General features: G+C 45.8%; 1 long non-coding RNA gene across 2 annotated transcripts in view; it reads right to left on the bottom strand.

Moving 5' to 3' along the window:
• The window catches only part of LOC110741664, a 56,159-nt gene that overhangs the window by 16,184 nt on the left and 17,369 nt on the right, over window positions 1-22,606 (bottom strand). Inside the window, exons 2-4 of one of the 2 annotated variants that reach the window (XR_002518252.2) lie at window positions 9,183-9,939; window positions 8,598-8,713; window positions 3,959-4,083 (exon numbers count right to left, since the gene is read on the bottom strand). This is a non-coding gene — a long non-coding RNA (uncharacterized LOC110741664). Of the gene's footprint in view, window positions 1-3,958; window positions 4,120-8,597; window positions 8,714-9,182; window positions 9,940-22,606 lie in introns of both variants that reach the window. The other variant, XR_002518251.2, reaches the window with a different exon arrangement.

Below are 22,606 nucleotides of genomic sequence, written 5' to 3'. Positions count from 1 at the left end.
CAGTCTTATGAGATGAATGGGCTTGCCAGGGTGAAGTGGGGAGAGGCATTCCAGGCCAAGAGACAGCATGGGCACCAGCAAGGAGGTCTGGACCAGTGTGGTGTGCAGGGGGTCGGGGATAGTTGGGGAGAGAGGCAGGTTGAGGAAGCAGCAAATTGTTGATCTTTGTTACAGCATAAAGATAAAGGCGAAGAGTGATAGCAGTTATATTTAGAGCATGGATAGAAGCCAACCCCATAGCAAAGGGGAAGTCATAATTTCCCCCCAAGGGTACTGTATTATCTATATTGTACACATTTTATGGAACAAAACTGCATTCCTAAATATATTTTTCATAAAATTTATTTCTCTCATCTGAGCCTCTAATGGCACCAGCAGCTACAGTTTTTCTGGATTCTAAATGAGATAAGGATTTTCCTGCCTATTCACTCATTCTATGAATATTGATGTCAAACACTGCAATGGGTGATAGGAAGTGAAAGCCGATGAAATCACACCACCCTCAAGGAGCCCATGATCCAGTGGGAGGAGAAATAAGAACACCAGCGATTCTCAAACTGCGGGCTACACACTGCTAGACGTATGCTCAAGGTGCTACCGGAGCACAGAAGGGAAGCGTGTTAATTGGTTCAGGCTGCCATAACAAAGTCCCAGAGCCTGGGTGGCTTAAATGACAAACATTGATTTTTTTTTTTTTCACAGTTCTGGAGGCTAAGATGAAGGTGTCTGCAGGGTTGGTTTCTCCTGAGGCCTCTCTCCTCAGCTTGTAGATGGCCTTTCCTCGGTGAGTGCACACCCCTCTGTGAGTGTCCCTTTGTGGGATAGGTGTCCCTTTGTGTGACCAAATGTCTTCTTATGAGGACACCATTCAGTTAGGATTAGGGCTCACCCTAACAGCTTTATTTTAATTTAGTCATCTCTTGGAAGTCCCTGTCTCCAAATACAGTCACATTCTGACTGTGGGGTTTGGGGCTTCAGCATATGAATGTTGGAGGGAACATAATTCAGCAACCTGCAAAAGGGGTATTTAACAACTTGGGGCTGAGTGGGGTCAGGAAAGACCTCCAAGGAGAGAGGTTTGAACTTGCTCCTGGAAGCAAGTGGGGGAAACCGCTAAGGGGTTTTATGTTAGTGAGAAATGTGATGGGATCTGTGTTTCAGGGAAATCCCCCCCTCACAGGGGCAGCAGTGAGGAAGTTGCTACTGTGCAGAAAAGAAAGGATGGGGGGTCTGAATGAAGACAGTGACAGGAAAGCTTTCAAAGATGTTTAGGAAGAGAATAGGCCAGACTCTATCTCCTAGGGTGTGTGTGTGTGTGTGTGTGTGTGTGTGTGTGTGTAAGAGGGGGTGAGAAAGGGGAGGAGTAAGACAAAATAATGCTTTTCTCAACCTTGTCAATAGGTTCCAAATAACTAGAACAAGAAGATGCCGTGATAGCTCTGCTAATTGTTTGAGTCGGAATTAGTTGCATTGATGTACAACACAGCACAAACAAAAGAATAAGCACTGTTAGTGTAATGGGCTGAATTTTGTTCCCCCAAAATGTATATGCTGAAGTCCTAAGCCCCTACCTTAAAATATGATTGTCTTTGGAGATTGGGCCTTTAAAGAGGTAATTAAAGTGAGACTGTCAAGGCGGGTCCTACTCCAATATGACAGGTGTCCCTATCAGAAAAGGAAACTTGGACACATAAAGAGACACCAGGGATGTGGCTTACAGAGGAGAAGCCGTGTGAGGACACGGAGAGAATGTATCCATCTACAGGCCAAGGAGAGAGGCCTCAGGAGAAGCCAACCCTGCAGACACCATCTTAGACTTTCAGCCTCCAAAACCAGAAAAAATCAACATCTGTCATTTGAGCCACCCAGGCTATACTACTTTGTTATGGCAGTCCAAACAGACTAATACAATCAATAAACAGATTTTCCAGATAACTGACATCTATTCATTTAAGTGTAACTACTTTGAAAATATTTACTTATTTTGTAAAGGTATATTTCTAAGCTGTATCTATAAATGGCAACCCAATCTCCCCTCAGCATCCACAGGGGATTTGTTCCAGGACCCTTGGGGACACCGAGATCTGTGGATGCTTAAATTCCTTATAGGAAATGACATAGTTTGTCTTCTTCTTTAGACTTTAAATCATCTCTAGGCCAGGCGGTGGCTCACGCCTGTAATCCCAGCACTTTGGGACGACAAAGCGGATGGATCACATGAGGTCAGGAGTTCACGATCAGCCCGCCCAACATGGTGAAACCCATCTCTACTAAAAATACAAATAATAATAATAATAATAATAATTAGCCAGGCGTGCTGGCTCACACCTATAGTCTCAGCTACTTGGGAGGCTGAGGCACGAGAATTGCTTGAACCTGGAAGGTGGAGGTTGCAGTGAGCCGAGATTGCGCCACTGCACTCCAGCCTGGGTGACAGTGCAAGACTCTTGTCTTAAAAAACACATAAATAAATCATCTCTAGATTACTTATAATCCCTAATACAATGTAAATGATATGCTAATCGTTGTTATACTGTATTTATGGAATGATGACAAAAAAAGTCTACATGTTCAGTACAGACACAATTTTTTTTTTCTGAATATTTTTGATCTGTAGTTGGTTTAATTCTGAAATAGGGAACCAGTGGATACCGAGGGCCAACTGTATAATGAGCATGCTTGAACTCCTTGACGATAGCGTCAGCTCTGTCTTGGCCTGTATTTGTTTGTTTATTTATTAGAGACAGTCTCTTGTTCTGTCGCCCAGGCTGGAGTGCAGTGGTACCATCACACCTCACTGTAGCCTCCAGCTCTTGGGCTCAAGCGATCCCCACATTTCAGCTTCCTGATTAGCTGCGACCATAGTCACACACCATGATGCCTGGCTAAGTTTTAACATTTTTCGTAGAGATGGGGTCTCACTGTGTTGTCCAGGCTGCTGTCACACTCCTGGGCTCAAGTGATCCTCCTGCCTTTCCCTCTGAAAGTGCTGGGATTACCACCCTCACCTGTAATCCCTTGGGCTTTTTTTTTTTTTGAGATGGAGTCTCGCTCTGTTGCCCAGGCTGGAGTGCAGTGGCGCAATCTCGGCTCACTACAAGCTCTGCCTCCCGGGTTCACACCATTCTTCTGCCTCAGCTTCCCGAGTAGCTGGGACTACAGGCGCCTGCCACCATTTTTTGTATTTTTAATGGACACGGGGGTTCACCATGTTAGTCAGGATGGTCTCGATCTCCTGACTTTGTGATCCACTCACCTCAGCCACCCAAAGTGCTGGGATTACAGGCGTGAGCCACTGTGCCCGGCCCCCTTGGGCATTTTATATCAGGCTGTGTGAAGCACCGCCATGCCCTCAGCAGAGTCAGAACATTTTCCTGCTTCTCCCTGAGCAGTCCCTGGATGCTGTGCTTGTTGAGGACTTTTGTTGGTCTTCAGGGTTTATTTTGGTTTTTGTCTCAGGCTCTTCCCACTCTGTCAGGCTGCCATTTCCTTCTCCTTTTTGTGTGCCTGCCTCTAGAAGCCTCCTGCCTTCTTCCTAATGTGGCTTTTAACTCTCTGTGAGTTGGATACCAGATAACCATTTTTTTTTTTTTTTTTGAGACTGGTCTCGAACCCCTGATCTCATGTGATCCTCCCACCTCGGCCTCCCAAAGTGCTAGGATTGCAGGCGGGAGCCACCACTCCCAGCCCGGGTAACCAAATTTAGTGGAATTCTGTGTAAAGGAAAAGTAAATAGGCCCTGAAGAGCAATGTACATGGATTTTTGTGCACAGATTTGGTGACATTTTTTAACTCCTCAGAGAACATATTAACTGCCTTTCTAGATTTTGAAATTGCCATCTAAATGGCTTTCAGATCAACGAGATGTTGCTTTTTTGGCCCAAATGATAGAGGGTCCTCTGTAGGTATGAAACAGTTTCCCAGGGGTCCAGATTGTGCATTCATTTATGTTTCTCACCTGTGCTCCATCTGCCTCTGCAGAGAGGCTGTGGGTCGGCATGTGCTGGCTAGTCCATGGAGCCACTGTCAGGAACGCTCCTTTGCTGCCTCCTGGCCTGACATTCTGCTGAATTTGTCACTCTCCTGGAAGACAGATGCAATTCCTCTTCCTACATCGCTCTAAAGATCCAGAAAGATATGCTAATTTGTTAGAATTCATTCAGAACCATCACACAAATCAGAACCCATAGAATGGTGAGGCAATTTTTTCAACGTCAAAACAAAATCTCAAGGACCAAAATTGAAGTTGAACAAATCGGCCCAGGAGACAGTCGCCTCTGGCACTGGTTCTAATTGGGCTCTGGCTCCCAGGGGTGGGGGGCATGCCGGCACCTAAGGGGAAGATGCTTTATCCCCCATGCTTTAATTTCAATCAAGTGATTAACCTCCTGTTTAGCCCTGAGCAGAGCTGCATTCAGGCCGTGGGTACTCATTACCCCGGGCCTGTGTACTGATCAAGCTCGTTTTATGGACTCCTAAGCAGCCGTCTCTGTGGACCAAGGAAGGATAAAGTAGACAGGCCACACTTTCAGCCGTCCACACTGCTACTTCCAGAGCCACAAACCCTTCTCTCCTCCGTGGCTTTCTTGTGTTACTTTGATTCTGATACGTGCCTTACTCTGTCAGCAGACATGAAGAAAAGAGATGTTTAGAGAAAAGATATTTTACGGACACATTATAGCCTAGATAAGCCAATTAACCATTTGAGGCAGTTTTTTTACTCAAAGACACAGAAACCAACAACAAAGTGTTAACAAATCCACTGAAAAGGAATGTTTTTGAAAAGAAAGAACGAGACTATTCCAGTGAGCAGTTTGCAAACCAGGGATAGGAAGCCTTCAGTACAGAACAAAGGTGCTATCCATGAGAACAAAGAGAAGGATTACCCTTTATAGAGAAACGTCCCACCCATGTTCTCTCTCGGGCCCACTCCACAAATGAGGGATGCAGGTTTGTTTAGTTCTGATCGGTCATGCTGGTCATGGTCTATTGGTTAGCTCCAGGTGACCAAATGGGGCCCTCCAGCAACCATTGATTCAGGTGGCATAAATAGGAACAAACAACTATGAAACTCCTAAAGTTGCTTGATTGGGTGTTTTTTTCCAGGAATGCAGTTTCCAGGAACCTGTGTAACCTCTACTCAGCAAATGGACTCTTGGGTCCATTTTGAATACAGGCCCAGTTACTCACTCAGGATCCACCTGAAAGATTGGCTTCCAGGGTTCACAAGAGAAAGTCAATAATCCCTCTCATCCTTCTTGATCACAGACTCTAGCAGCTCTACTGAGGCCCCAGCCTCCCCTCCCCTGCTGAAACACTGACCCATAGGACTATCCCTGGGATTAATGGCAGGAGACTTGGCCATCTTGAGACAATCTACAAGCTTTTATAGGATTCTGAGGTCCTCAGAAATAATGTGAGGTGGTTTGACTCTTGAAGAGTCTGGTTTTCACCCATATTTTCTTTTCTTTTCTTTTCTTTTTTTTTTCTGAGACAGAGTCTAGCTTGTCTAGCTTTGTCACACAGGCTGGAGTGCAGTGGCGCTATCTCAGCTCACTGCAACCTCCGCCTCCCGAGTTCAAGTGATGCTCCTGCCTCAGCCTCCTGAGTAGCTGGGATTACAGGCACCCACCACCATGCCTGGCTAATTTTTGTATTTTTAGTAGAGATGGGGTTTCACCATGTTCATCAGGATAGTCTCGAACTCCTGACCTCAAGTGATCCACCTGCCTCAGCCTCCCAAAGTGCTGGGATTACAGGTGTGAGCCACCATACCCGGCCTGTATTTATTTCATAAAAGTTAAACACCTACTATATATCATGCACTGAGCTAAGTACTATGAGTGGGGTTGCTAAGCTGAGTCAGACTGGGACCTTGCCTCCAAAGAGCTTGCTGTTTAGAATTTAGTGGGGGACATGAGTAATATACATACACACCTGCACCCCCAGATCGAAAATGGTGAATGTTGTGGTGGATTTGCGATGGCCAACCATTCTTTGCCTGGGGAGGTAGAGTGGAGTTCTCCTGTCCTTGAATCTGACTGGGTCCTGTGACTTGTCTGAACCAACAGAGTGAGTGGCAGTGAAGCTGTGTGACAGCTGAGGCAGCCCTCAAGAGATTTACACCTTCTGCTTTTGCAACTTGGCATGCACCCTCTTAAAGTCTCGAAAGCAGTTTAACTTCTGTGAGACTGCCATGCTGTGAGGAAGCCCAAGTTAGCCACATGGAGAAAGAGGCTGCATGGAGGATCACTGAGTTGCCAGAGCTGCGGGAAGCCCTTGTGGCCTTCCCACCCTGCCCAGCTCCCAGCAGGCCCTGTCCACATGGCTGTACCCATGGTGCAGTTGACCCACCACCACATGAGCCCACAGAATCACGAGCAAACAGAGCATTCCTAGTAAGCTGCTGTGGTTTGGGGTGAGTTGTTATGCAATTCTTGATAGCCACCATAGTGTCCTCGGGGAGACACAGAGCTCAGAGATGAGCATCCAAAGTAGTGTTCTTGGAAACATTTTATTCACTGAAGAGAGACAGAAACCCTCAGTTTGCCCACTTTGAAGGTGCCAGAGCCTAAGCAGAACTGAGCAAAATAAGGCCTATGCCTCAAGCTGGCAATACTCCATAGTGTTTATCACTCGGACACCTGGAGCAACTTTTCTACTTAAAAATAAATCCTGGGAAAACAAACAAAAAAAAATCTTTGCCACATTCATAGGAAGTACACAGTGAAGTATTTATAGGTTAAGGGGCAAAATATATGCAACTGCCCCTGACTCTCAAATACTTAAAAAATAGTCTCTCTCATGGTGTAAACCCGGGAGGCGGAGCTTGCAGTGAGCTGAGATCTGGCCACTGCACCCCAGCCTGGGCGACAGAGCGAGACTCCGTCTCAAAAAAAAAAAAAAAAAAGTCTCTAATGTAATATGATGTAATCATATGTAATATATAATATAGTCATAGTGAGTGCACAAATAAAGCAAATGGTGCAAAGTATTAACAATAGGTGAAACTGGGAGATGTGGGGGTTTGATGTACTATACTTATCCCTGCAATGTTCTGTAAGTTTGAAATTACCTATTTCCAAATTGAAAGTTATTAAAAGTTAAATCCTAGTATATAAAAATTTATCCTTGTAGCTAAATAGTTATCTTCACCTAGTGTTGACCTGTGGATGACAGTGGCCCAGAGAAGCCATTCAACCTTTCTGAGCTACTGGGTTTCTGCTGACAGAAAGGAAGCCACCGTGTTTCCCGGCACCCTCTCGAGCACACAATGGACAAGCTAACCCCAACTGTTAGGAACTCAGGTTAGGAAACAGTGCTCAGGTGAGCTTTGTGTGTCATGCATGTTTATCTTGGTTTCCCAGTTAGATGTGAAGCCCCAACACGCAGGAACCAGACCACTGGTAAAGTGGCAGTCATTCACTTAAGCATTCATTCATTCCTGTGCTCATTTAATTTCACCCAACATGTATTGGATTACTTCTCTAATCGTCTGTCTGGCTTGTCTCTCTCATACTAACTAGAATCATGTCAGACATTAAATACATATTCATGTTGCTAAGTTTCGTGGCCAATGCCCGAACCCCAACTTTGGCCTGCAGAGCAGCCACTGGGAAGAAGGAAGAAGAGTATTCCAGATGGACGTCAGACTCTGCCTGTCCCCACAAATGGAAAAGCAAACGCCATCTCTCGCTCTTCAGATGGAAGAACACTGGCTTCATTTTGTCTGGTAGAGCCACTGAACGCTGCTGATGTTTTGTTTTATTTTTTTGAGCCAGAATCTCGCTCTGTCACCCAGGCTGGAATGCAGTGACGCAATCTCGGCTCACTGTAACCTCGCCTCCTGAGTTCAAGTGATTCTCCTGCCTCAACCTCCTGAGTAGCTAGGATTAAAGGCATGCACCACTACGCCCGGCTTATTTTTGAATCTTTAGTAGAGACAGGGTTTTGCCACGTTGGCCAGGTTGGTCTGGAACTCCTGACCTCTAGTGATCTGCCTGCCTCCACCTCCCAAAGTGCTGGGATTACAGGTGTGAGGCACCTAGTAAGTGTACCTGGCTGAACACTGCTGGCTTAAGGGAATATTCTACATACTCTTAACCCCACCCTCATCCTCATGGCCCCTGATGGTTCTACATCTTTTTAACCAGGCATAGCTGTAAAGTTTGGGAACCACCATTTGACCTGTGCTACATCTGAATTTGTGATGTAGCCAGCAGTTTTCCTGTTGAATATTTTTATTTTTAATGTCTCCCATTTCATATAATTTTCATGGGAAGTGGGCTTTTGTGAGCTGCTTGGTTCTGATCCATGCTGTCCTCTACAATCTTAATCTGGGATTTTTCAGCCTTGTTTTCTAAGTAGCAGAGACCTGTCTAGTGCAATCAGAGGCAGCCTTAATTGGAATCTCAATCTCCTAACATCTCCCCGCTGGTTAGTGCTACTTTAAGAAAAAGGCTGCTCAAAGCAAGACTGCAGGCTACCGTGTGTGTATTTGAAGGAAAGTGAAAAAGAAAAAAATGACATTCACGTGATGGAAAGAGGCTTAGAGTTGGGATTTCTTTTACTTTCAAGTGTTCCAAGTGTTGAAGCACCTTTGGTCCAGGCAGGAGAGATTTCGACAGCTCTGTAACCTCACCTCCTGCTGCTCGCATGCCCAGACGCTTCCTCCTCCCTTCTCCTCTCCTCCAGTAGCTTTGGGCTGCTGCTCCTGGGGAGAAAGGAGAGGCCAAGAAGTGAAGAAGAAAAGGAAGTTGAGGGTAGGGTGAATGTAAAGAAGAAAAAAGCTCATTGGTGCTGCCCTCCCCCATTCTGGCTTGTAGTGGGAAAAACAGCTACTGTTCCTTTAATTTAACTCTAACCTCTCTGGCAAAGGTGGGAAAACATTTTACACAGCGAAGCTGCTCTTGGTATTTGCCATTCAAAGCAGAGATGGGGGCATTATGTGGGGGAAAGCATTCTTTTTGCTTTTTCCCTTCCAATCCTGGAGAAGAGAATTCATGTGAGTTAACAAGGAAATAAAAAACAAAATCAAAAAGAAAAAACCCTTCAATATACTGTGTTACTAGAGGCATGCCCTAAGAAATTCTCTAAAAACAAAGCTGATTGGAGGGGGTGAGACAATGAATCAGAAATACTGCCCAAAAGAAAATGGACAAAGAGAATATTGCAAAGATTACCTGCCTGAAAATCCTCTGCTCCTGGAACATGAATCACCCAGGGCACACCATCTGGTGAGCTGCGAAGGCAGCTTTAAGCAAGCGCACCTGCTGTCATTTACATCTTAATTATTATATTTTATGAGACTCTAAATTTTATTGAAATACAAATTTGTTTACCCAAATATCTCTTTGCCATATGGCTCAATAATTGGGCCTGTCTCATAAACTTCATGGGGTCAGGATGAAGCATAATGATGTCCTATAATAACATGTTATTCCAGAATAACGAGGTCCCAGTCATTGAGAAGGTCCAGTTCTGTCTTGGGAAACAGCCTCCAGGACTTAAAACACGATTTGGAAATCTCTCCCCAGAAGAATTGCCCTCCACTGCTGCTCTCAAATCACGTGAATAATTTGTATTGATCTTAAAATGGACAGATATTGTAGCAAAATCGCTCCTCACAGCTGGGCAGGGAGGGGCTCTCTTTTCTGAGGCTTGCTCCTTCTTGACAAAGGAACATTGCATTTTGTCATCGTAGGAAAAACAATTTAGCTTTCTTCTGAAATGGCACATTTTCTGGTGAGATAGAAGGATCCTTCTACTCTGCAAGAAGGAGGAGGCTTTTTAATAAGCCCAATGTTCCCTTTCTTCATTTAGAAATTCTCTCCTGGTGGTCTTCAGAATCAGTCTGAAGTCCCAAGGGGTTTGTGAACGCGAACAGCCCCAGGTGTTCTCCCTCAAGTTCTTATTTCATTCGTCCCAACTTGGTGCTGCCTGCAAACAGAGAAGGGAAGAGAATCCCAACAATTTTCACCGGGAAGATAATTGTTCCTCCACTGTGTTAACAGGGAGAGGGGAGCTATCAGATGCAGCTCTTGGGAGCTGAAAACCAAGCTCAGAACAAACAGCAAAGGCTTCCTCGATTTACCCCAGACTGGAGCTGGAACTGCCATTCCCACTGCTGTAAGAGTTACCCCAAACTGGTCCCAGCAGCTGGAAAAGACTGGGTCCTTCAGGAAGCTCAGGGCCCAGAGTCAAAGCAGGTGATGGGTTGAAGTGAGCCATCCTCCGCCAAGGATTAAGGAGCTGGAAGGCAAGAAAGTACAGCCAAATTGTTCCTAATTCTGGCTGCGTAGAGGTGCCTCTGGGATGCAGACCTTTGCAGGGGGTGGCTGTGCCTCAGGAACTGGCCATGGCTGCTCGTGTGCTGACCCTGGCAGGAGCTGGGGGCTCGCTCCTACATTCCCAACCAGGCATGAAGTCCAAGGGTCTGCCTCTCCTTCTCTGCCTTTTTGATATTACTTCTAGAGATGATATGGATGATGGTGATGATGGACAAAGATGATGACAAAGGTCATCTTTGGTTTTTCTGTCAACTATTCAGTCACCTCACTGTAAGGTAGGCAGGTTGGGGGACTATACCTATTTCAGAATTTAAGAAACCAAAGGTCAGAAAGTTTAAATGATTTATTCCAATCTCACAACGATAAAGTCAGGATTCAAATTATTTGGAGTATGTAACTCCACATCCTGTGTTTTCATCCTAAAATCCCCCAAGAAAAACCTAAGGGCTGGCCTTTAAGAAATGTCTAGTCATAATGCTGAGAGTGTGTTTAGCCTGCCGAGGGCAGGATTTTCAAAGTAAGGTCATAAAACTCATAGTCTTCTGTTTATACTTTTTTATTTGACAAGTTCAAGGTTGCCTGGAAACAACTAGCAGAAGAAATGAAAGACCAATATCACATTTTTTTAAATCCAAAAATCTAATTGAATTTATTACTCAGATGGGAATGCTGGTTTTAACATTCTATTTTTAGATAGCCTTCAGAAAGTTAGCTTCCCTTTACTTTAACTAATAAAACTTATTGGAAATGACTTTGTCAATCCACAAGTCCCCCAGAGGTCTCCTTAATGTTTCTATTCATCGGATAGTGCCAGGAAGGGAACACAGGACATCATCCTTCCCCCAAGGTGCTTCTTATCTAGTTGGGATTGCTGGCAAAATCACCAAAAAGGACTTAGTACATGAAAAGGGCCCAGAAAGAAGTGAGGTGGGGGGTATGGACAGGGATGTGCAGGGATACGAACACATATTGACCAGCACTTGATGGCTGGTAGGAAGCTCAGGATGGGTGAGCGGCTGGATAGATGGATGGATGGGCCAAGATCATTGCAGACAAAGGAAACGCATGAGCTCATAAGCACCAGTGAGTCGGGTGAGGATGAAAGTGGAGGCTGAGAGCAAAAAGTTTGGGTTGCCCTAGAAGGTTCCTGGAGGAAAGTAGAAAGCATGCTTGGAATGTCATACCAGGACAAATGATGGCATGTCAAACAAAGCAACTGGGGTTTTAACTGAGGCACAGTGCAGAGCCCTGGAAAGTTTTTTGGAAAGCTTTGGAATGCCAAATGATCAAATGGCTTATGCTGGAGTGGACCATGAGGAAGCCATTGGGCCAGAATGTCAGAGTAGTCAGAGAGCCGAACTAAGGAAAGAGCAATGAGAACAAAAAGAGACAGGGAGATTGAGTAAGACACAATGACAACTGCTACTGTGCGTTACTGTCAAAGGCTGCAGCAAGGTCCTACTCAGGAAATCTCTGGGGTTTGCTTGGGTTTGGGAATGCCTGAGACAGTCCTCAGACAGGAAAGGAGGTGAGGAACCAAAAAATAACCAGGGCAGAAGAACACAGAGCTTTCTCAGATATGGATTCTGCCATTTTTCACACTCCTTAGTCCCTCCTGCCTCTTTACCTTTAACTTCAGGCACAATGTCCATCCATCCATTTAGCCTGTCAAAGAATAAATATGTATTAAGGATCCAATACAAGCCAGGAGCCATCCTGGCCTGTCTGAGGCCACTTCACTGATTTATGTTTCCTCTGCAGCTCCTCCTCGGATCCTGCCCTGCCTCTTTCCAAGACTGACACCTTAGGCTCCGTTCCTAGAACTTTTCTACTTTGTGTTGACCTTGGCTTTCTTGGTATAGTTATTTTTGTGATTCTCATCACCACTGACTTGAAGGAAATTTCCAGGGCTCATTCTCAGGGCCACATGGTTTGAGGATAGACCACAGCAGACTGAGTGTCCCCAGCTTGGTGACCTGTCCCACTTCTGTTCCACCTGGTAGAAGGAATCATCCTTCTAAAGCCACCACCTAGACTGTTTCTCTTTGTAGCTGCCTCCATAGTTCACAGTGGCCTCTCACAGTAGCCTAAAGGCTTTAGGCTATTTCAGCAGTTCTGCCTCTCAGGTGTTATTCTGTACACGCACTCATCTTGCTTCGATGGGTGGCCAACTTTCAACATCATCCATAGCTTCCATTTGGGGTTTACCTCCAAAGTACCTGATCTGATGCTAGGTGTTTACTTTATTTGTAGTTATCAATACAATGAAGGAAATGACAGAGCAAGAATTTTAATCCACCCTCCACCCCCTTTTTTTTTGAGACAAAGTCTTGGTCTGTTGCCCAGGCTGGAGTGCAGTGATGCAATCTTAGCTCACTGCACCCTTGCCTCCCGGGTTCAAGCGATTCTCCTCCCTCAGCCTCCTGAGTAGCTGGGGATACAGGCATGTGCCACCATGCCTTGCTAATTTTTTTTTAATTTTTAGTAGAGGCTGGGTTTCAACATGTTGGCCAGGCTGGTCTTGAACTCCTGACCTCAAGCGATCTGTCCACCTCGGCCTCCCAAAGTGCTGGGATTACAGGCGTGAGCCACCACACCCGGCCTAATCCACCCTCTTAAGGGTGCTCTCTTTTCGCTTATCTGTAAGTCATCAGTTACACCAGTTTTCAGCCAAGAGTATCCCTGAAACTCTTGAACCAAATGTTCACACCACTGCTCACATTTCATGTCTCCCTCGACGGCTTTCTATAAGGAACCAATGTCAGCGAATCAGAAAATGACCTGGAATCAGAAATTTTTTGAACTGGAAGGAACCTTAAAGATCATCTCTTTTCACCCATTCTTTTTTTGTTTGTTTTTTTGAGACGAAGTCTCACTCTGTCACCCGGGCTGGAGTGCAGTGGCCGGATCTCAGCTCACTGCAAGCTCCGCCTCCCAGGTTCCCGCCATTCTCCTGCCTCAGCCTCCCGAGTAGCTGGGACTACAGGCGCCGCCACCGCGCCCGGCTAGTTTTTCGTATTTTTTAGTAGAAACGGGGTTTCACCGTGTTAGCCAGGATGGTCTCGATCTCCCGACCTCGTGATCTGCCCGTCTCAGCCTCCCAAAGTGCTGAGATTACAGGCTTGAGCCACTGCGCCCGGCCTTCACCCATTCTTTTTACAGATGAGGGAACTGAAGCTTCCAAAATTAATTTGCTTTTTTCCAAGGCCACCGGCTATTGGGTGATGAAACCAGCCCTAGAGCCCCATAATCCTGCCTCTGCCCCCGGAGCAGAGCAGATGTCCACCTCTCATCAGAAGCTGTCAGGGGCTGGGGCAGGCCCTGAGATCTGCCCATCCTTCCTACCTCCCTGATCGCTTGACATTATTTATGTCTGATTTCCAAATAGTGCTTGTTGGTTGTGATAATAGAGTTTAAATGAGATTTTCTGCCCAACTGCAATCTGGCTGACCTTTCTACAGTTTGCCTTCTCCAGATCCCGGGAAATGTTTGAAGGGAAATTTACAATTAAGTTGATTTCTTTTAAAGGTTGAAACCTTGATTTTAGTTCCAGATCCTTGCCGTTTTATTTCGGCTTTGAAAAATTTCCAGATTTTCCATTTTATGAATACACCACTGTCAAAACTACACAAAGAACCTAGAAGTCGGTGTTAGAATCAGTCTATATAACAACTAATGGAAATATTATGCGATGTTCACACTAAGGTATCTACAAAGATGAGTGAAGACAACGCCCTGAACAGGGATTTTTTTCCCCCCATCTTCTCTGTAATTTAAGGTTGCATAGTTAAATACTAAACAACTCACAGCTGCAAAAAGGAAGTTGAAGACAGTCTGTAATTTTGCATCAAACACAATTCCAAAAAGGTTTGTGATTTTCGATAACAGCATTGATACTCTGATTCTTTCCTTCCATAGTGCTCTCCCTTTAACACAAATCATAAAGGAGTCTATGTTTTGAAGTATCAGAACCTCCAATGCAAGAACTGAAGAAGAATTGTTAATTTGTCCACAGGCCTGCAATTTTGCCATTTTAGATGCCTAAGACATTATCACCCAATGCTTCAGTGACAGTCTTTTTTTTTTTTTTTTTTGAGACGGAGTCTTGCTCTGCCGCCCAGGCTGGAGTACAGTGGCCGGATCTCAGCTCACTGCAAGCTCCGCCTCCCGGGTTCACGCCATTCTCCTGCCTCAGCCTCCCGAGTAGCTGGGACTACAGGCGCCTGCCACCTCGCCCGGCTAGTTTTTTGTATTTTTAGTAGAGACGGGGTTTCACCGTGTTAGCCAGGATGGTCTCGATCTCCTGACCTCGTGATCCGCCCATCTCGGCCTCCCAAAGTGCTGGGATTACAGGCTTGAGCCACCGCGCCCGGCCGAGTGACAGTCTTAAGCCGAGGTAAAAAGGAGATATTTTTGGTGGTCATTTGCGATCAGTAAATGCGGTCATATAATCATAAAATTATGTGGGCAGAGAGGTGGCCTGAAATGTGTTAGGTCACAAAATAACTTGGCATTTAAAAAATACCCAAACAGGCTGGGTGCGGTGATGGACGCCTGTAATCCCAGCACTTTGGGAGGTGGAGGTGAGGTGGCAGAATCACTGTCAGGTGTGTCTGTGTGAAGAGACCACCAGACTGGCTTTGTGTGAGCAACATGGCTGTTTATTTCACCTGGGTGCAGGCGGCCTGAGTGCAAAAAGAGAGTCAGCGAAGGGAGATAGGGGTGGGGCCGTTGTATAGGATTTGGGTAGGTAGTGGAAAATTACAGTCAAAGGGGTTGTTCTCTGGTGGGCAGGGGCAGGGGTCACAAGGTGCTCACTGGGGGAGCTTCTGAGCCAGGAGAAGGAATTTCACAAGGTAATGTCATCAGTTAAGGCAGGAACCGGCCATTTTCACTTGTTTTGTGATTCTTCACTTGCTTCAGGCCATCTGGATGTTTATGCAAGCTTGGGCTCCGAGGCCTGACAATCACTTCAGGTCGGGAGTTTGAGACCAACCTGGCCAAACATGGTGAAACCTTGTCTCTACTAAAAATACAAAAATTAGCCAGGCGTAGTGGTGCATGCCTGTAATCCCAGCTACTCAGGAGGCTGAGGGAGGAGAATTGCTTGAACCCGGGAGGCAGAGGTTGCAGTGAGCAGAGATCACACCAATGCACTCCAGCCTGGGTGACAGGCTGAGACTCCATTTCAAAAAAATAAAAATAAAAATAACCCCAAATGAAGCAAATTTTATGACCTAGAGTTTCTCATGGAAAGGACGCCAACAGTTAAAGAGGTTTCAAAATGTTTCCTTCTCTTTCCAATTCCAGGGTGAGGCTCCGCTACAGCTGCCGGAGATGAATTGGCATAGATGACTGAGTTGAGGATCCCGGCCATCAGGAGCTAATGACGCTTCACACATGAATCCGCGTGAAGGCTGAGGCTAGAGTTCACATGGCCTGCCTGAGTCAAGGATGGACAGAGACTAACCCCCTCGAGGGTTAGAGATGCTATGGCAAGTACAAAGGAATGCACATTTTTCTTCCAAACTTCCTTGAGATTCTGATATAATCCAGCCTGGGAGACACAGTGAGACTCCGTCTCAAAAAAAAAAAAAAAGAAAGGGGAAAATCCTGAAAAGGTGGAGGAGATGGAACTGCAGAGAGTGAGCTCAGGGAAGCAAGAGAGAGCTGTCCTCCTGGAGTCCCTGGTCTCGGCTGAAGAAGATCACATGAGTCCTGCGAGCTGGCCACGGAAGACAGATGAGAAAGCCTTGTGGTGCTCTCAGGAAGCACAAGAGATGCCTGGGAAGGCTCCTTTAAAACTAGAGACCCAGGGAGTTGCATTTCAAGGTGAGAAAAATTTCCTTGCTCCATCCATCTTTTTAAAAAACATATCAGATCACCCACCCACCACCCCCAGACAGTCCAGAGCCAATCAAGCTGCTTTTCTTCCTCTTCAAAGCCCAGGAGGAAAGAGACCTTGATATTTAAATTCCTGTCATTTCTTCCCCTTTTATCCAAATGAGTGAAAAAAATCCCTGCTTTAGCCAAAATGATAGGGAATTCTCCAAACAGGAGGATCTAGTTCATGTTTATATTTTAAAAGCCAATGCTATTAAAACAAAACAGAACTCTTTAATCTGGTCTTCAAACTGGGAACCAACAAGCCTCATTTTAGGAAATTCGTCATGTAAAATTGCCAGCGGTGGACGTTTCTATCAGTCTAGGGGCTGCGGTAACAAAGTACTGCAGCTGGGCGGCTGAGGTCAATTTATTATCTCACAGTCTGGAGGCTAGAAGTCCAAAATTAAGGTGTCTGCAGGGCCTGCTTCCTCTGAAACCCCCAGGGGAGGATCCCTTCATGTCTCTCTGCTAGTTTCTGGGAGCCTCAGGTGTCTTCTGGCATCCTCCGTGTGTGTATGTGTGTGTCCGTGTGTGTGTGTGTCCGTGTGTGTGTGTGTGTCCGTGTGTGTGTGTGTCTGTGTGTATGTGTGTGTCTGTGTGTGTGTGTATGTCCGTGTGTGTGTGTCTGTGTGTGTGTGTGTGTCCGTGTGTGTGTGTGTGTGTGTGTCTGTGTGTATGTGTGTGTCTGTGTGTGTGTGTGTGTGTGTTTGAGACAAGGTCTCACTCTGTCGCCCAGGATGGAGTGCCCTGGCATGAACACAGCTCACTGCAGTCTTGATCCCCTAGGTTCAAGTGATTCCCCCCACCTCAGCCTCCCGAGTAGTTGGAACTAAAGGTGTGTACCACCATGCCTGGCTAATTTTTAAATTTTTTGTAGAGTCAAGGCCTCCCTATGTTGCCCAGGCTGGTCTCAAACTCCTGGCTTCAAAAGATTATCCTGCCTTGGCCTCCCAGAGTGCTGAGATTACAGGCGTGAGCCACCACACCCAGCCTCTCCCTGTATTTTCACTGTCTTCCCTCTGTGCTTGTGTCCACATATTCCCCTTTCATAAGGATGTGTCGTGTAGGATTAGGGTCTACCCTAATGACCTCTTTGCAACTTGATTACCTCTGTAAAAACGCTATCTCCAAACAAGACCACACTCTGAGAAGCAGGGGTTAGGACTTGGGGAACACAATCCAGCCCATCACAGGATTTTTGTGAGTCTGTAGGTGGGGAGTGCGACACTGCAAGCTGCCACCCTGGGAGGTCGTGGCTGTCCCGAAGGTGGACCCTGAGCATTTCTGGAAGCACTGCTAAAGCACCCCAGACCGAAAGCTCCAGGAGGCCCTGGTTCCATCCACATCTAACCGTTGTTCACCGCGTTTGAACTCAACCTACAGAAGGTTGCTTTCTCTTCCTAGGGAATCCATATTCAATGTTAAGAGAAAAATTAGTTAAAAAAAATAGGGTTCACTTACCTTCTACTTGAATGTGGTGCATTAAGCACCATGTAGTTTTAATCCCTTCTTCCCCAACTCCACTCAAATGACAGTGAGGTAATTAAAAATATTTAAAATTCATTCATTGTGAATCCAACTTTCTGACATTCTAGAAAATGTAAAACTCTGGAGACAGTAAAAGGATCGGTGTTGCCAGGGTTTGGGAAGGGAAGAAGGGTGAACAGGCAGCTCACAGAGGAGTTTTAGGGCAGGGAAACAACTCTGTACGATATTACAGTGATGGGTGCATGTCAGGATAGGTTTGTCCAAACCCATAGAATTGGCTAAATTTGTATCTACTCATTTCATCTTCCAAATCTTGGTTGAAGTATTTTGTTTTCTCCTTCTGCCATGTTTCCTTCTTTTGCATTTGCACTTAAAACATGTTTGTTGCTGTTGTTTAGTAAAGTTTTGTGCAGGAATGGAGAAAAGCATGTTGCCAAACCAAACGTGAGTCTGCTCACCTAGTGATCAGAAAAAGCCAAACCCATAGAATGCACAACACCAACAGTGCACCCTCGTGTCAGCTATAGGCTTTGGGTGATGATGATGTGGCATTGCCGGTTCACTGATGGCAACAAATGCACCACTTTGCAGGATGTGGATAACTGGGAGGCTACTGGGAGCTCATGGAGATATGGAAACTTTCTGTTAAATTTTGCTGTGAACCTAAAACTGCTCTAAGAAATAGTCTATTCATTTTAAAATATTAATTAACTCCCAAGATAAGGAGGGAAATGTCAAACAACATCTTTTTTATTTTTATTTTTATTTTTTGTGATGGAATCTCACTCTGTTGCCCAGGCTGGAGTGCAGGGATGTGATCTCGGCTCACTGCAGCCTCTGCCTCCTGGGTTCAAGTGATTCTCATGCCTCAGCCTACTGAGTGACTGGGATTACAGGCATGCACCACCACACCTGGCTAATTTTTGTATTTTTAGTAGAGACGAGGTTTCACCATGTTGGCCAGCCTGATCTCGAACTCCTGACCTCAAGTGATCCACCTGCCTTGGCCTCCCAAAGTGGTGGGATTTCAGGTGTGAGCCACTACAACCAGCCTCAAACAGTATCTTGAAGACTCAAAGTAGATGGAGGATTGGTGAGTAAGGGAAATTGGCAATGTAGGAAATTGCACCTCACTGTAGGGGGCAAGGATGCTGACAAATGTCTCTGCCTGGCTGCTTCCCTCCCGTGCAAGGGGAGTGGTGATAGCGTCCACTCTCCCTTCGGATGGAAGGGGTCTGTTTGAGTGGAGCATTTGGAACAGCGCCTGGCACAGAGGCAGCTCTCACTCATGCTTTAGCTGTTTTACTGAGCTGGAACTTTCTGTCCCTCTCCTGACGCCTTTTCTCAATCTCTCCTGCTGTCCCTCCTGGAGAGAAAGTCCCTGATGTACCTTGGGGGCTGCACCCAGGTGGGGTAGGGGAGGCATAAGCCTGGCTTCCCAGAGCCCTGAGGGCTGGGCTGGCGGTGGAGGCTAGGGATGGGTTCTCATCATTTCATCAGCTGACACTCACTTCTAACATCACTTCACCCCACCCCCAGTGGCACCTGGTGTCCCTGAGATCCTGTGTCCATCTCAGACTCTCCAGAAGGTGAGGGAAGAGGAAGCTAGAGCGTAATTCTCGTTGTGTGACCTTTCCATGAACCGCCTGCTCTTGGCCCCAACCCTAACCCCCTTCGCCTTTCTAGGGACCTGAAGAGGCCCCCTGAGTGCTGGCCTTGTCTGCACTCTGGGTTGCATAGCAGGAATCATCTTGTTTCTTCAGCTACCCTTCCCCCTTGAAACTCTTCATTTTGTGAATAAACAATCACCTATGTATATCAAAAACCCACACACACGAAGAAGGTGCTTCTTTGGAGATGCCTTGGCCTTGCTGCCGCCCCAGACCCTCATCTCCTTGTCCCCTGCACGTAACTATTTTGGTCGGGTTTTGCTTCTTCTTGGTCTGTCCTATTCCCTCACCCGCCTTCAGAGGGACTGAGGTTTTCGATTTTCCTGCTCTGCTACATTTGTGTCTACTCATTTCATCTTCCAAATCTTGGTTGAAGTGTTTTGTCTTCTCCTTCTGCCGTGTTGCCTTCTTCTGCATTTGTGCTTAAAAAAATGTTTTTTACTGTCATTTAGTAAAGTTTTTTGAAGGAATGGAGAAAAATGCGTTGCCAAACCAAACCAAACGTGAGTCTGCTCACCCAGTGATCAGAAAAAGCCAAACGCCGGCACTGGGATTTGCAGCAAGAGAAAGTGAGGCACTGCCTCAGAGCATGTTTGGTTTCCGTCTCTCTGAGGTCTACGAGACGGTGGTCAGCATTTTCCAATGGGCGAGGGTCCTGGTTTCTGAAAAACAGCTCCAGGACATATGTCAAGAAGTTATCTTTAGTTTCTGTAGGGAACCAAATGTCTTGTGACTCTGACTTACGTGGGTGGTTATTGTCGAAGTTATGATTATCTTCTTGTTTAGCAGGTTATTAATTTGCTTCCCTAACTGCTGGTTGCAGGGTTTGCCTGGAATTTCCCTTAGAGATTCAAAATCTTTTCTTTGTTTCCATGCTGGGGTGGAGGGTAGCCCAGCAGGGCCCTACGAGGGGATCCCTACTCTATGTCAAAATTTCCGGGAGATGGCCAGGCGCGGTGGCTCGTGCCTGTAATCCCAGCACTTTGGAAGGCCGAGGTGAGCAGATCACCTGAGGTCGGGAGTTCGAGACCAGCCTCACCAACATGGAGAAACCCCATCTCTACTAAAAATACAAAATTAGCCGGGTGTAGTGGCGCATGCCTGTAATCCCAGCTACTTGGGAAGCTGAGGCAGGAGAATCGCTTGAACCTGGGCGGCAGAGGTTGCGGTGAGCCGAGATCATGCCATTGCACTCCAGCCTGGTTAACAAGAGTGAAACTCCATCTCAAAAAAAAAAAAAAAAATCCAGATTTCATTCTTGCTCTTTCATTCTCTCTCGAACACCTTATAAATTGTAAAATATAACTCACTGAAAAATACACAAAGCTTGTGTGTATAGTTTACACCTAAAGCCTAAATACCCAAGGAACCGTCACCCAAGGTCCAGATGCAAAACACAATTGGTCTTCTGGGTTCCTCACTCGTCCCTGGCCAGTCACAGCTGCCTCCCATTGAGGGCACACGTGGAAGGAAGCCACTGATGGGCACATAGGACTCTGAGCTACTCTCTTTTTTCCTTTTCTTTTCTTTTTTTTGAGATGGGGTCTTGCTCTGTCGCCCGATATGGAGTGCAGTGGCACGATCTTAGCTCACTGCAAGCTGCGCCTCCTGAGTTCAAGCGATTCTCCTGCCTCAGCTTCCCTAGTAGCTGGGATTACAGGCATGCACCACTACACTCGGCTAATTTTGTATTTTTAGTAGAGATGGGGTTTCTCCATGTTGGTCAGGCCTGCCTTGGTCTCCCAAAGTGCTGGGATTACAGGCGTGAGCCACCGCACCTGGCCAACTCTGGGCTACTCTTATAATCATGTATGTTTATAATTATTTCAAAATAAAAGTTTAAAATATATGTATGTAATGTGTGACATGTGCATCAAAATGTGATTTGACTTTTATATCCTTTGTGAGAATTAAAACACAGTCCCTCTTTTCCTGGGTTTGGGGGACACTTCAAGGCTCCCATCGGATGCCTGAAACCATGTATAATACTGAACGCTATGTGTCCTCTCGTGAATTTCTTTTTCCTTATTCACAATTTCACAGATAGAAGATCTGTTCTTATCGTAGATCTTAGCAAGCTCAGCATAGGATTTTTTCTTTCCTTATTTCCTTATTTTTTTTTTCTTTCCTTATTTCTTTCTTTCCTTATTTCCTTATTTTTTTCTTTCCCTTATTTCCTTATCGAGAATTTTTGCCTTTTCACTTAAAGGAAGTACCTTATGGCTTGTCTTTGGCATGTCCAATTTGCCAGCATCATTGCATCATTACTCTTGAGCTTTGGGGCTACTATTAAGTAAAATAAGGGTTCCTTGACACGAGCAACACGATATTGCAACAGTTGATCCTAAATGACTCACAGGCAGGGCGTGTAGCCAATGTGCATCCGCCGGACAAAGGGAGCCATGTCCCATGAGGGATGGAGTGAGATTTCATCACACTCTTCAGAATGGTGTGCAATGTAAAACTTGTAAGTTGTTTATTTCTGGGATTTTCCATTCAATATTTTCAGACTGAAGTGGACCACAGGTAACTGAAACCATGGAAAGCGACACTGAGGATAAAGGAGGCTCCCATAAATTCACAGGCCAGAAGAGTCCTTTGAAAAGCCAAGTGTGTTCATTGTGATTCTTCTTTGGAAAATATGATCACCGCAGGTTTTGTGGGTTTTTTGTTTGTTTGTTTGTTTGGAGTCCCGCTCTGTTGTCCAGGCTGGAGTGCAGTGGCACAATCTCTGCTCACTGCAACCTCTGCCTCCTGGGTTCAAGAGATTCTCCTGTCTCAGACTCCCAAGTAGCTGGGATTGCAGGTATCCACGACCACGCCCAGGTAATTTTTGTATTTTTAGTAGAGACAGGGTTTCACCAGGTTGGCCAGGTTGGTCTTGAACTCCTGACCTCAGGTGATCCACCCACCTCGGCCTCCCAAAGTGCTAGGATTACAGGCATGATTCACCATGCCCAGCCTCACCATAGGTTTTAAAGAAAAGTAGGCAGACAAGGAAAGGAAGGTAATGCAAAAAATATTTTAAAACTCTGTAATTAATAAAAACCCCTATGATATAAGTACTATGATGATCTCCATTTCAGTGATGAGAATGTAGGAGCATTATGTGAGTTGCCCAAGTCACACAGCACGCGGGTGGGGAGGCGGCCTTTGTTCCCTTGCTGTTACTCAAATCATGGCACCTGATCACTTCCTCAGAGATGCTTTGCCTCTGGAGCCACCTAAAACCACCTTCTCCTTTCCTTTTCTCTCTCCTTGGCCTGGCTTGTT

This window comes from Papio anubis, chromosome 15, assembly GCF_008728515.1.
Source record: "Papio anubis isolate 15944 chromosome 15, Panubis1.0, whole genome shotgun sequence".
NCBI lineage: Eukaryota > Metazoa > Chordata > Mammalia > Primates > Cercopithecidae > Papio > Papio anubis.
The sequence above is the reverse complement of the archived record's forward strand: the minus strand, read 5'-3'. Positions and strand labels throughout refer to the sequence as shown.